The sequence below is a fragment of the Mauremys reevesii genome, linkage group 10 (assembly GCF_016161935.1).
Source record: "Mauremys reevesii isolate NIE-2019 linkage group 10, ASM1616193v1, whole genome shotgun sequence".
Classification (NCBI taxonomy): Eukaryota; Metazoa; Chordata; order Testudines; family Geoemydidae; genus Mauremys; species Mauremys reevesii.
Window position 1 is genome coordinate 5,745,144 of NC_052632.1, and position 14,901 is coordinate 5,760,044.

General features: G+C 45.7%; 1 protein-coding gene across 1 annotated transcript in view; it reads left to right on the plus strand.

The window, feature by feature from the left end:
• Positions 1-14,240: 14,240 nt before the first annotated feature.
• Positions 14,241-14,901, plus strand: part of MEGF11 (multiple EGF like domains 11) — a 293,791-nt gene continuing 293,130 nt past the window's right edge. The window contains exon 1 of the mRNA XM_039492980.1: positions 14,241-14,529. The gene's annotated coding sequence lies outside the window, so the exon portion shown is untranslated. The remainder of the gene's footprint in view (positions 14,530-14,901) is intronic.

The following is a 14,901-nucleotide window of genomic DNA, read 5'->3' on the forward strand; positions in this document are numbered from 1 at the left end:
GTCTGCTGGCTCTGTTCTTTCAGCCTTCCTGAAGGCCTGCTAATGGAACACCCTCTTGGCTGAAGATAGGGCAGCAAAATAGTGCTGTGTGTATGTGTGAGGGAGCAGGGAAGAGTGTAGGGCTCCAACTCTGGTGTGTGTATGGTTATCTCATTTTCACCTACGGTGGAAGGACTTTTGCTCTGGTGCTCCCTATCATCTGGCTGTTTGGCACAATAGGCAGATGGGCACGTTTTCCAGATTCTTTGAGTGCAATCAAAGTACATGCTGCAACAATATCTTTCCTGTATACATGGAAAAAGCATTATCAGATAATTAGGCCGCCTGTGTCATGGAGATGTAATAAAAATCTTTAGGAAATTAATTAGTGTTCATGTACAATAGCTCCTTTTAAGCTGCAACATTTTAGCCATTTAAAATTAGGGGTTTTTTTAAATAGCAAAAGCAATTAGTTTCCTCTGACTGATCGTTTGCCAATTTTTTATTTTTTAATTTATAGCATTTCTGAGTTATGAGCGAAAAAACCAAAAAGTGCCTGTTCTTAGCTAGGAAAGCATCATGCCCTATAATTTTCTCTCTGCTCCATTTTTTTCTTGCCTCCTATAACCTTTAAGTGAATCTTTGAAACTTCTCATTCATTGCATCTACAACTATGAGCTGATTGACTCCTTAGCATCAACTAATATCATCTGAGTTCACATGGAGGAAGTCAGGCAGCATTTGGTAAATCAGATAATTCCCTCCTGCTGGGCTGATTCTGGAATCTTACAAACCTGTCTCCCGGTTCACGGCATCCTGGGTATGAACTCAAGACCCCCATTATTGTCCCTGGCACTTGAACCAGGATTTTAGAAAAAGTAACCCAAAGATATCCGATGGGAAAGCAGTAAACACAGCATCTCACTAAAACACCTTCAGCACTGAACTGAGTTTCCACATTGAGCCCGGATTCAGCAAAGTAATGAGCACATGCCTGACTTTAAGCATGTGAATAGTAGTCCCCTTGGCTTCAATGGGTCTAGCGTTGTGATTAAAGTTAGGCACCTGAGCGTGTTGAATTGTTGAATCTGAGGGTCACACATTATTTGCAAGGGTTTGTGTGGTTACAAATAAATAACACTGCCCCTCCACCCCTGGGGCAAGGGATAGCTCAGTGGTTTGAGCATTGGCCTACCAAACCCAGGGTTGTGAGTTCAGCCCTTCAGGGGGCTATTTAGGGATCTGGAGCAAAATCAGTACTTGGTCCTGCTAGTGAAGGCAGCAGGCTGGACTCAATGACCTTTCAAAGTCCATTCTAGGAGATAGGATATCTCCATTAATTTAAAAAAATATTTTACCCCCATATACAGCCAGTTACTGTTTGTAGCTAGAACTTGTTCATTGGTGGGTATTGTCCTGGGACTTGTGGGGCTGAAGAGAATCTATGGTCATCTCTCTCCGGAGAGGTTAGGCAGGCACATGGGGCCACATACTGCAGCCATATCCACTATCAGCTGGAGGCATGTCTAGTCCTCCGACCAGCTAGCAAGCATGCTGTTCGTGGCAGCAAGTGCTAGCCAGGGGATTCATAGTTTCCTTTCAGTGTGTATCCCAGAACATGCCCTCTGTCTGGCAGGATTCCTTGAGCAGAGGATCTGTCTGTCTGTCTATCCCTACCCATTCCTACACTACCCACACAGCAAGAAATGGCCTCTACATTTTAAGATCCTGTGGTAGGAAGAGACGAATTATTGACTATGTGACAAAGGAGAAGAAGGATAACTGTGCATATTAAACAGGGGAAGAGTGATTGCTGAATGCCTGATGTAAAAGGAGACACTACACAGAATTAAATACAAACTTTCACTGGAAAGTAACTGTTGCCTATAACGTATATTACAGGGTCAACATATAGTAAATTGTCTACCGCTGACTGCCTGAGTTTAATTTTCTTATAATTTCTGGTAGACACATTTACCTGCTTCCCTTTCACTTTGGTGAATGTCCTCCTACAGCATCAAGCATTTTGCCTCTAACTGCTGTGTGCACATACATTTTTTTAAACTCTTTTGCATATAACAATTTCAAGAGAATTATGAATAACCTTGTGAGGTTTGGGGTTTTCTTTCAGTCTCAAGGTTCTCTCATTGCTCATAAACCTCTTGAGCTTTGCTGTCCAGGTTTATGACATCAATCAAAATCGCTGGGTTGAATCATAGTTGTATTCTGTTCAATGCTGCTGGATTTACAGCGTCCACAGGTTAAGCAAAAGGAAAAAAAATTTGCGTTAAATTAACTTAAAATGTTACTAAAATGTGATTTTTTTGCTGTATGTTAAAGGGCATATCCTAGCCTCAGATAGAGGCCTACATTCCCACTGTAGGCAGCGTGACTTGGGTATAGTTTGGTCATCGGTTTATTAAGAAGACAGGAAACGATTTTGTTAAGCACTAGAAATATCTGGTCTTTAGCCCAGCTTCTTGTAACTTCTACACAAAGAACCATGGGAACGGTTTTGAGAAGTGTGTTTAGTTAGGTCTAGATGACTATAATTGATTATAACTTTTAGTGCCGAGATTGTGCTTGATACTGTACAAAACACACACAAAAGATACAAGGCCTTAATCTCATTGACTCCCAGGCCCCGTTACACTGCTCTGGCAGTGAAGAAGAGCTTAAAGTGGGAGTGAAAATAATCCATAAATCCCCTTAGCACTGCCAACGTGGTCTAAAGGGGCTTTGGTGTCAATGAGAATCAGACTGTAAAATACAGAGAACGGTCAGACAAAAATGTACTGAGAGACACAGAAAACAGTAATAACTTAGATTAAAATTCTGTATTTAAATTGGGTGCTCACTGGGTTGTACTGAGAAGGGTTAACGTTTGACCAGCTTGCTGAAGACGTATTTTCAGGAGGGATTTGCATGAGGAGAGGACGTGGTTTTAGCATGCTGGGACAGGGAGGTTGACAGAGTGGAATGAGGCCCGAAGAGGTGAGTGGGAGAAGGAAATGAAGAGAGCCCTGGGGCTGGCCTCCTGAGTGGAGCAGGGGAGACAAAGTGGGATGTGACAGTAAACAAGAGCAGAGATGTAGGTGGGAGAAGCAATTTAAAACCGAACAAAGTGGAGGGAGGGAGCTGTTTGACCTTTTGGTATTTCTGGCAACTTTCATCAGAGCTTGTCACTATTACTTTGTGACCTTATGGATCTATCTGTTAATGGTGAAGTCTCCTATGTGTCATGTCATTAATAGTGGAGCTTATTCAGCAAGAGTGTGTGACCTGTAATCAATGGCTGAGACTTGAGATGGTAAATTAAATAGCATTTGACTAGCACCTGAGATTGGGTACTGCATAAGCGAGAACTCCAGTAATGGCATCTTATGAATAACATAATAGCCAAGAACCAATGAACAAGTGGAAATACCTGGAATGGAAAGCAACATGATGGCTAGCTTACCTATCACTTGACGTTAAAAAGGGTATAGTCACGGTGTCAGACAGCTTGGATGCTTGTTGAAGGCTCGCATGGGGGCATGATCATTTTGCATTATAGTCAGTAACTTGGGCAGGTCAGCAATGCTAAAGAAGAGGTGGTGTCTTTTATCTGTGTGACTGAGGATAAGACCAAATAAAGGTGGCTTGTCCACCTATCTGTGGAATATGGATTTTGACAGCAGATTTGCAGAGGGTTGTATTTTTTAAAATTGCTAAACACTAAGGATGTCACAGTTCCATGTGTCTTCCCTGAAAAATGAGTGCTAACGTAATATGACTGCAAACAATTTTTAGGCTCCTCCGAGCTACTGCTTGAGATTTGTTTAAATCTTCCTTTTGTTTTGGAACATTACTATGTCAAACCAAAAGTGAAAGGAATGGACATTGTCAAGTAATTTAGACCAGACATTTCACCTGATTTAACCCTGGTGGTATTTAGTGGGGGAATATCCTCTAGTGTTAAGATACCTGTTTTTAGAAAAAAACCAACAACACTCCCATAACTGAATTTGAAAAAAAAAACATACAAGCCAACCCAGTAGCTACTCTTGGGATCAATCTTCCGCTGAAATGGACTACAGATGCAAATAGGCAGCCAGCAGAGGGAGCTCAAGATAACTAACCCTGGGCCCAATCTTCCCACTGCACAGGACCTATTAGGCCATTTAGGAGGGTCTATTCTTGTGCTTAGGAGCCAGACCGTTCTCCAGCACTGATGGATGGTCAAGTACATTTTTTATAAAAAACTTTGTTTTCCCAAAATGTCAATGCTTATTCCTACATTTCTGTAAGCTCATGTGTTGAGGAGTTCTACCTGTTAGCCTTTCCCTTTCCCACAATGCACCCCAACGCCATGTGCTTTAACATTAAGGCTAATAAAGCTCTCTGTCTGTTTGGGATCTAGTTTTAGAACTGGCTTGTTTAACCTATTTTCCTCTAAAAGCTGCTTCTCTTTAATGTAAAACAAAACTTTGGCTAAGGCTGATCTGCTGCCTTATGCTCCTAGCCTCTTCTAGCCCTTGTGCCGATGTGTGCTCCCAACTTTATGTTGGATCCAGAAGAGCCTTTCGGGCAGAGGCTGCTGAGGGGATGTGCTGAATTTGTATAGTCAGGGAGGGTCTGCTCTCCTCACTTTTTAACCTGTGCTAGTTTTTAGAAGGTCTCCAGTGGTGGGGAGAATTATAGCCACTTTCCAGCTCCATTTGGTGGACTTTCCAAATTGGAATTCTGTCTGCATTTACCTTGGCGTAATCAAGCTTGCAGTCTGATCCAGTATTGCCAGACACAGGCATTCAGAAATAACGCTAGGATCCCCAAAATCATAAAACTGGCTTAAAAATCACAGGATCTTAACACATAATAAAGAGAGTCCCATGTTTGAGTCTTCTAGTGCCATAGCCATTAGAGGTCATGTTTTCAAGATTTTTCTTTGAAACCTTAAGGGCTAAGACATTTTTAAAATGAAAGGTAAGATTCTCATGTAGTCACGTGACTCCAGGAGCTTGAGCTTTAAGCAGAGCATCAGATATAGTGAGGCTGATGATGGTTGGCAACTCTGTTCTATTTGAATATCTTAAGGATTGAAGAAGTTAAAGACCAGGCTCTCAGATTTGATGAGTGCAATATAAAAAGCTGAATAGGGTAGAATCGTTGTTGCAAGAAGTACAAATGGGAGGCGAACTACATATCGAATGGAAGGGATTGTCTGTACAGGCCACCAGCAATGATGGCGTAGAGATAAGCTGGTAGTGGTGTGCTTGGTGACGACATCCTGAGATGTCCATCTATCCCTCGCTTCAGAGTGAAGTCCCTCACCTTGCAATTACCTCAAGGCCCATCGTTCTTGTTCTCACTATAACAAAACTTGATTGTGGCACTCAAATTTCATCACTCCTGCACTACTGTTATAAAAGGCGAAAAATCATACTCTGTGCTTGGTAGCAGATTTTATTAATCTTCTTGTCAGCTGCTGGAAATCTTTCCAATTAAAATATAACGTATACTCATGAGAACTACCAGAAGTCCAGTGTCTGCCCTCCTCATCTCTTCTTTTTCTAGGAGCTTTAAACAAACGAAGTTGGGTTTTTGCTACTTGAGGTGCTGATAATTACTTACCCACCTCCCTGGTGTGTTGTGAGGATTAATGAATGCATGCACAGTGCTTGGAAAATACTGTATAAATCAGTGTGTAAGTGCTAAGTGATATTATTATGTGACTGTTGTAATGTGCAATATGTATAGTGTGTGGTGTGGGACTCGGTTCTGTCGCTGCTTATTACTGTATGTTAGGCAATTAGAGGCAGTTTTGACAAAAGCCTGGAGTCTTTACAATTTGTGCACAATTTGTGCTGGCAGAATTTGCACCCACACAGTGCACTAGGGCTGTGTAATCTGTGCCTGTCTGTAGGAGTGGGACTTGTCCCTCTTGTGGAGCTGGTCACATAGCCCTATGGCTTTGTCACCCTGAGATTAGATTACTACATTGTGCTCCACCGTGGGGAGACCAGGTGGAAACCACAGAATGTGGCTGCCAGTTTAATGAGCTGTGCGTCATGCTCAAGCCACTGTGCAGCAGGGCCCTGTAATCCCTAGAGTCCTGTAAATCTGCAGATATCAGCTCATCATTTTTGCAGATTGCGGATCGGATGCAGATACAACTTCTGTATCTGCGCAGGGCTCTAGTAATCGGCACTACTAGCCAGTCTTTTTAAGGTGGAGTTGGAAGAGTTGGTTTTAACCTACCTGCCCTTGTGATGGCTCAGAGGCCAGGTGTACCTGAGATCTCTCCTCCAGGCACTCCGGGGGTTGCTCTTTCCAAGAGACAGGCTTCTGCCTGTGCTCTTCCAGGGTGGAATTCCACAGGCTCACCCCATTTTAGACTGAACCACCTGGCTACAGCAGCGTCTATTCCCACCATATGGCCACAGTTACAGGGCAAGCGGCTCCTTGGGAGCCCCTCATGAGTCCGCCCCTCTGGTGAGTGCTTCCACCACCCCTCTCTCTGGGTGGAACCCCCCATCTCAGCCACTTGGGGACAGGATCCCTGGATGGCAGACCCTTGTTTCCAACTGTGTTAGGCCCAACTGCAGTTGGCACCTGCAAGACATTCGCTTTGGATGCCTGTGACCAGTGGCTGATGAAAGTGATCCATAACAACCTCTTCCAAACAGATGTCCCTAAACCTACAGAGCCAGCAGGGGGAAGAGTTAGACCCACAGCAGGTCCACACCTGCTGGGGCTTGCCTGCAGCTCGTCACCCCTCTCAAAACTTAGGCGACCCCAGCTGTCGGAGGCATGTCTTAGTTCCTCATCTGTGCTGCTTGTCCTACCTGTCTGTCTCTCTCCCCAGGACAGCTGTCTGCTCTCCCTTTTTTGGTCTTGGCCAGGGTTTTTTTTACAGCTTGATGTTCTTTTGCTCATAGGCCTATTTTTCCAAGTCCAGAGATTATCACCCTTCTGGATACAAGCAGGTAGGGATTTCCCCATGACTAGCTCATCCATTCTTTCTCTCAAGGACCCTTCGGTATCTGTTATTGTTTCCTTTCCTGCTTGCTCTCCCCAACCACCTTCATGCACTCAGCCAGAATAATACTGAACAGGTAGACTCAGATGCACATAATCATACAGAATAATACAGATATCTCCCTTCTCCACAGCCCTAAGTGGCTTGAGACCTGGTTACCTGAGAGTTTTCACTTTCCCCATAGAATGCTGCTGTAGGTGCGATGAGTGGAGCTGGAGGTCCCTTGTTTATGTAGGGAAGGCCTCTGGACTATGGAATCTGATCCCCCAGTTTGGTCAGCCAGAGACCACGTTTGTAAACCTTCCAGACATGCTGCAAAACCATTATTTTTGCAGGTGGGTTTATGGATTGGTAAGCTGGGATGCAGGGAGTTATTAGCGTGATTATCTGGATGGCTTGTGTTAATGATATAATGGCAGTTCAGTTAATATGATAAGATCTTAATTGGTGGTGTAAAATATTGTCTTTTTAAGCTATGCAAAGTATATAGGGCATGAGAAGGAGTTTAAAATCTAAATAAAACCACAATGCCTATGCCTCGGACTTCCTCATTAGCCTCTGCCAGCAGACTGTTAACGATGCAAGCGTCCACACTCCTGCTGAGAGGGTGAAGCCATTAATGGTGCAAATTGTGCCCACAGAAGGGAGGTCGTTAAGGCCCAGTTTCCAAAAATAGAGGCTCCAAGTCCATATGCAGAAAAATATGCATGTCTGCTGGCCAACGCCAGTGACCTCCAGAGCTGAAAGCACAGGTCTCGGCAGTCGGAGCTAAAGAGCGGTGCTTTGTAGGTGGGGCTGTAACAGACTCCCATCCTCTGATATCTGGCACAGAGGGGAACATGGCACGCTGAACAGGGGTTATATAGCACAACTTCATTTACAGCAGGCGCCTACTCAGTTAGCATTGGCAGTTGCAGAAATGTTGAAGGCACCTTCGAGGAGTGTCCCCAGGGTGCTCCACTTCCGGTGCGCCTCCTTTGATGGGGTGTTTTTGATAGCAGTGCCTGTTCTGGCTTGCGCGTGTGCTGTAGAGGTCCTGGTGCCCCATACTGGGGCTAACAGAACTGTGTGGGTGAACAGCCCTCAACTGCCCTATATCCTGAGATGGCGCATCTAGTAGCCGTAGAGTTCTTAGTGTTCATTTAATTTACTTAGTTTATTGGGGTTGTCTTCATTTAAAACCCCCTTTAGCCCTCTCCCCCCATCTGAGGGGTTCTCTTCGCGGGTTGTTGTTGATGTGGCCTGCCGAGATCCCTGGATTGAAGCACTTCCTCACCTGCCGGGGATCTGACCTTGTCAGCAATAGCCGTTCCTGGTGCAGCCGCTGTCTGAGACACCCGCATTCCAGATAAGTGCAAACTCTGCTCAGCTTTTAAGAGCAGATCGCCGGGTGGGGGGCGCGAAACAGGAGATTAAATTGAGGCTCTTTATGATGGAGCACTTCCTTTCACCATTCTCTGACCTAGGCCCAGATACCCCTTTCCATTGACCTCTGAGTGACCAGAGTGCCGTGTCAACCTCTGTACCCCACTTGCCTGGATGTTTATGGATTAAGAATACGGAGGGTCCTGGTAAGGCTCCCAAGAAGTGAGGAGATCCAGATCTCCTCACAGAAAGCCTGCTCCAAAGAAGCCTTGGTCACTGTAGAAATCGATTTGTTCTGGAGACCTCATGTCCCAGTATCGCTGAGGCTACAGGCTTCTCCGGTACTGAGTGCTCATCAAAGACTCCTCCTCAGACTCCCAGATCTCTGTGCAGGGATCCCCTATCTACCATCACAGGAACAGGTCTCCTGACACTATTATGGAGAGAGAAGACAATCACATGCCCCTTCTTGCTGGTACAAGCTGCACTGGTCTACTCCTTGTCTACCTTATGGCCTCCCTCAGTGGCCGTACTGGGACCCGTGAGCTGCCATGATCATCAGTTTTCATGAGCTCCCAGCTATTTCTGTAGGGATCATCAAGAAAGGCCGTTTCCTGCTCCAACACATCTTCCTCAGCATCCTCAACCATAAGAGGAGTTTTTGGAAGAGCGAGAAGCTTGAGTAGACAAGGAGGTGACACCACAAACTAATATCACCTCATCTTCACTGGATGAGGCTGCAACGCCGTCCCTGCCTTTGTATGATGATGACTTTAAACAGTTTTGGGAGCTGATGAAACAGATTGCAGATTCTTTTCAGATCTCACTGGAGGGAGGTCCAAGAGTCACAACATAGGACTTCCTCCATACGACAGCCTCTGGTCATGTGGCTTTGCCAATGAACGAGGCTCTATGTGACACTGCAAAGACCATCTGGCAGACTCTGGCTAGTATACCACCTACATGTAAACAAGCCGATTAATGCGTTCCCATCACCAATTCCGAATTTTTGTTTTTTCACCCTCCACCCAATTTTTTAGTTGTAGACATGGTCAATGCACAAGGTGGACAATGCCATACTAAGTCTACGCCATACGATAAGGACCAAAAATGCCTTAACCTCTTTGGTTGTAAGGCCTACTCCGCCACGACCCTTCAATTTATAATTGCAAATTCCAGGCTCTGATGTCAAAGTATGATCACACTAACTACAGTAAATTCTGCACTTCTATTGAACATCAAGAACAGTTCCAGGCCGTCATAGCAGAAGGTTAGTGAAGACCTCATTGCAAACCCCCCTAGATATTGCCAGCATTGCAGTTCCTTCCATTTCTACTGCTATCATCATTCATACAACAGCAGTTGAATTTCCTAGGGAGATTTAAAACAGTGTAGAAGACCTCCCTTTTGTTGGACTAAAACTTTTCAGTGAGCCCACTGTTGAATCCCTGCACACCCTGAAGTATTCAGGTACTACACTCAGGTCTCTTGGCATACACACACCTTCAAATAAAAGAAAATTCAGTAGATCCCAGATGGTACAGAAATCCTGTCCATTCCAGTATTCCAGCATCCAGAGGTCTGCTAAACCACATAAGAAGAGACTGAGAGACCTCCCACTGTGACCATTAACACCACCCAGCCTTCCTCATCATTAAAACACCCATTTTGATGGTTTAGTCGAGGTCTGGAGCATCCTTAACTCATGAATCCTTAGTTGCACCACTCTACCCACCTCCCACCTTTTGGTCAGGATCCTGGCACCTCTACGGGCTTAGGTCCTAGACCTGTTGGGCGTTACACATTTGGAAACTGACATTTTTGACCTGTGTGGGAGCAAATTACCTCTGAGAATTGGGAGTGAGAGGTTATAATATCTGGTCACTCCATCCATTTCACTGCCATTCTCCCTTCTCAGGGACTCATCTCACAAACATTTGCTGAGACAGGAAGTCATCTCTGTCCTAGGAAGGGGAGCAAGATCCAGTTCCAGTCCAGTAGAGGGGGAAGGGATTCTATTCCAAGTATCTTCTGGTCCCAGTAAAGGACAGGCGATGGAAACCAGTATTTAAATATCAGACTCCAAAACACCTTTGTGGAAATGTAGAAATTCAGAATGGTGACTCTTGCAGATATAATTCCACCATTAGATTCCCGGCATTGGTTCACAGCCCTCGACCTTCAGGACATTTACTTCCACATTGCTATTCACTCCTCTCACAAGAGGTTTCTTTGAATCAGCCAGGGTGACTTCCAGTATTGAGTGCTTCCCTTCAGCCTCTCCTGAGGCCTAAGGGTATTCACAAAAGTCCTTGCAGCGGTAGCCGCTCACCTTCGTTGGCTGGGAATAATCACCTTCCCTTACATTGATGATTGGCTGTCCAAGGGCCAGTCGTATTACAAAGCTCTCTCTGCAATACAGACAGCTATGTGCCTGTTCCACAGGATAGGATTTCAACTCAATATTGAAAAATCTACTTGGACTCCCATTTCAACAGATAGATGTCACAGGAGCTTCTCTGGATGCCGTAACATCCAGAACTTACCTACCTACCTGCAAACAGGTTTACAACACTAACAAACCTCATATCCAAGGTTTAAATAAGCTCCCAGACAATGGCAAGAAATTGTCTTCAGCTGCTAGGTCATTTGGCAGCTCTTCTGCTTTCATAACACAACCTACCAGGTTACGTTTCCGCTGCTTCCAGGGATGGCTCAGGACAGTCTATATTCTGAACACAGTCTAGGCAAACTGGTGTGTGTCCCTTGTTGAGTATTAGACTCACTCAATTGGTGGAAGGACCTGTCCAAAGTTTGTGCAGGAGTTCCTTTCACCCAACCACCTCCTAAAAACACTATAATGTCAGATATGTCCCTCATGAGGTGGACACATACCATTCAGGGCCAGTGCTCTGACCAAGAGTCTCTTCTGCACATCAGCTTCCTGGAATTAAGAGCAGTCAAGAACATTTGGATCCACTTCCTCCTTTAATCAAGTTCCAAGCTGTCAAAGTCATGACAGACAATGTAGCCTGCATGTTCTACATAAATTGTCAAGGAGGGGGTGAGTTCCCTTTCTCTTTGTGCCAAAGCAATAAAGCTATGGAACTGGCATATAGCCAATCACAGCCTCATCCTTCCAGACATCATGGCCGAGGATCTGAGCAGGCACTTCTCCCAAGATTACGAATGGAAACTGGCTCCTTGATGGTTCTAGGGGATAGAGGTTTCTGGCTTGACAGAGGTACAAGAAGTCCTACTAAATAACAGAAAGGTTTCTACTAGAAATATTTACCTTCAAAAATGGAAGAGATTTCACCATTGGTATTTAGAGAGTTTTTCCTGTTTTGTTTTTCCCGGTCTGCTGTTCTGGATTACCTATTGAATTTAAAGAAGTCAGGTCTTTCTGTGAGTACCATCAGCGTTCATTTGGCAGCTGTCACAGTCTTTCCTTCTCCTGTGGTGGAATTCTCAGTGTTTGCTCACCTCACAACAGCAAGATTTATCAAGAGATTGGTTAACATTTTCCTGAAGATTAGCGAACCTGCTTCTGTATGGGACTTGAACTTGGTCCTGAGTTTTCTCATAAAACTTGCCTTTGAACCACTAGCTGAGTGTTCTAGGCTACACTTATGAAAGACAGCATTCTTGGTGGCCATCGCTTCTGCCCAAAGAGTCAGAGAATTAGGGGCATTAATGGCTGATCCTCCTATGACCGAATGCACCCCTGTATTCACACCCTAAACACCATTGTAATAATCTTTGTACAAAATATGTGAAGTATCATTTGAAAACTAATAGCTCACTGGTTGATAACATCATGGTGAAATGTCTGTGGAAACTTTATATTTGAAGTTATGAATTCCCTCTGAATGATGATGGTGGCACATGTTCAAACCTACATAGCCCCAATTAGACAGGACTGCTTAAGCAGATCTTAAACAAAGGAATGTGTGTGTATCTCAGTTTACATTTGGAAACTGACATTTTTGACCTGTGTGGGAGCAAATTACCTCTGAGAATTGGGAGTGAGAGGTTATAATATCTGGTCACTCCATCCATTTCACTGCCATTCTCCCTTCTCAGGGACTCATCTCACATTGCTGAGACAGGAAGTCATCTCTGTCCTGGGCAGGGGAGCAAGAACCAGTTCCAGTCCAGTAGAGGGGGAAAGGATTCTATTCCAAATATCTTCTGGTCCCAGTAAACCAAGTTGTAAACTGAGCTCTCAGACAGTGAGGGGGACGACAGGAGACAAAGAAAATCTGCATTTCAGCAAACAGAAGTGAGACGAAACAGCGTGCAGTAGGGTTACCAACTTCCAACACCCTTGCCCAGTCCCTGCCCTGCCTCTTCTTCGAGACCCCACACCCCCCTCACTCGCTCATTTGTACCAGGCTGGGACGGGGTTGGGGTGCAGGAAGGGTGAGGGCTCCGGCTGGGGGTTCAGGCTCTGGGGTGGAGCCAGAAATTAGGTGTTCAGGGTGTGGGAGGAGGCTCCGGGCTGGGAGGTGGAGCTGAGGGGTTCGCAGTGTGGGAGAGGGCTCTGGGTTGAGACAGGGGGTTGGGGTGTGGGAGGAGGTACGGGCTCTGGGCTGGGGATGTGGTTTCCAGGGTGGGGCTATAAATGAGGGTTTCAGGGTGTGGGAGGGGGCTCTGGGCTGGGGCAGGGGTGTGTGTGGGGGGGGGTTCCAGGTTATGGCAGGGGTTAGGGTGCAGGAGGGGGTGCAGGCTCCGGCACAGCACTTACCTCAGGGGGCTCCCTGGAAGTGGCAACACATCCCTTGGCTCCTAGGCGTAGGGGCAGCCAGGCCAATGGGAGCTGTAGAGCCAGCTCACGGGGTGGGGGCAGCGCACGGAGCCCCCCGGCCGGCCCTGTGCCTAGGAGCCGCAGGGACGTGTCACCGTTTCTGGGAGCTGTGCGGAGCCAGGTAGGGAGCCTGCCTGCCCCACCAACCGGACTTTTAACGGCCTGGTCAGGAGTACTGACCAGAACCGCCAGGGTCTCTTTTTTTGACTGGATGTTCTGGTTGAAAATTGGATATCTGGCAACCCTAAGGTGCAACCTTTTTCACCACCAGACACTGTGTTGCCTTTTTGGAGAAAATCCAGGCCTGGGAGTGTGTTGAGGTCACCCTGAAAGTAGTAACCATGGCTGCTGGAAGCCAGAGTCCGGCTGGTGTTTGCGGACAGGCTGCTGAGCTCAGAGTTGCTGGATCAGGGCTGTGGCTATACCCAGACACTCAGGGTGTGACCCGAATGCTCTTTGACTGATTGTGAGAGGCCCAGGTTGGGAGCTACAGCAGCAAAGCATTGTGAGGTACCCTAGGTTGAAGGGTAGGGTGACATAGCCCCTCACTAGCCTGTACTGCCCACGTTAACCAGGTTATCCACCTCCCTATTTTCCCCCCAAAGCAAGATCAGGGAGGAAGCTGCACTCCATACAATGGACATTAGAAGGGCAATGTCCTTCTATCTGGACAGAACCAAACTGTTTAGATTCTGTTTCATTAGTGGACTGATCCAGAGAATCTGATTTCTACCCAAGGACTTTCAAAGTAGGTTTCTGGGTATATTCTCTCTTGTTACAAGTCTGCGAAAGTTCAGCCCACTCTGCAGGATCCCAGTCTGTCTCCATGGCCCTGTTTAAAAACATACCAGTTGCCCAAATTGCAGCCTAGCAAATTCCCACATCAGTTCACACTTTCCCCAAACATTATGCCCTTGTACATGCTTCCAGGTCAGATGCTCTTGTTGGCATGGCAGTCTTTTCATCAGTCTTTCATCTGGCTTCAAATCTCCGTTCTTCAGGGGAGACCGCTCGAGAGTCACCTGAAGTGAGCCACTTATAGGGACAATAATTGAAGAAGAAGAAGGTGAGGTAACTTACCTCGTACAGTAAGTGGCGTTCTTTGAGAAGGGTGCCCCTATGGGTGCTCTCCTTCCCCTCTGCTTTGGAATCTTGCTTCTCGGAAATGAGGACGGTTCACCTATGCAGCTCTGTGTATCTTCGGTATGGGACACGAGGGATTCTAGAGTGCTCGTGCAGGCCGGACAGACACCGCCGCCAAAAATCTCGGGTCACAGATGCATGGGGTTCATGTGCACATGGAGTATGGCACCCACAGGACACACTTCTTGAAGAACTCCAGTTACTGCACAAGGTAAATAACCTCTCCTTTCTACTTTCTGAAAATGTGTCCTTTAAAGGAAAGTATTTTCACTCACGTGGGGGTGGGACTCACTTTCTCCAAAAATATCTAATTTTAATAAGCCTTAGACTGCAAGACTAAAGGAAAATATAACATGACTGAATCCATCATGCCTTCCTTTTTATTTTCTCACTTGCAGGGTGCTATATTGTTGTGTTAAATTATCAGGATAATGAACACACACATCTCCTCATCCCCACCAAAGAGGTGCATTATAAACAGAATTTTATAGTAACATCCAATTCAGTTTTAGTCACCTATTTTACAGTGTAGTTATTTCCCTTGAAATTTGTATCAACCTTCAATAGAGAGGGGTAATGAATT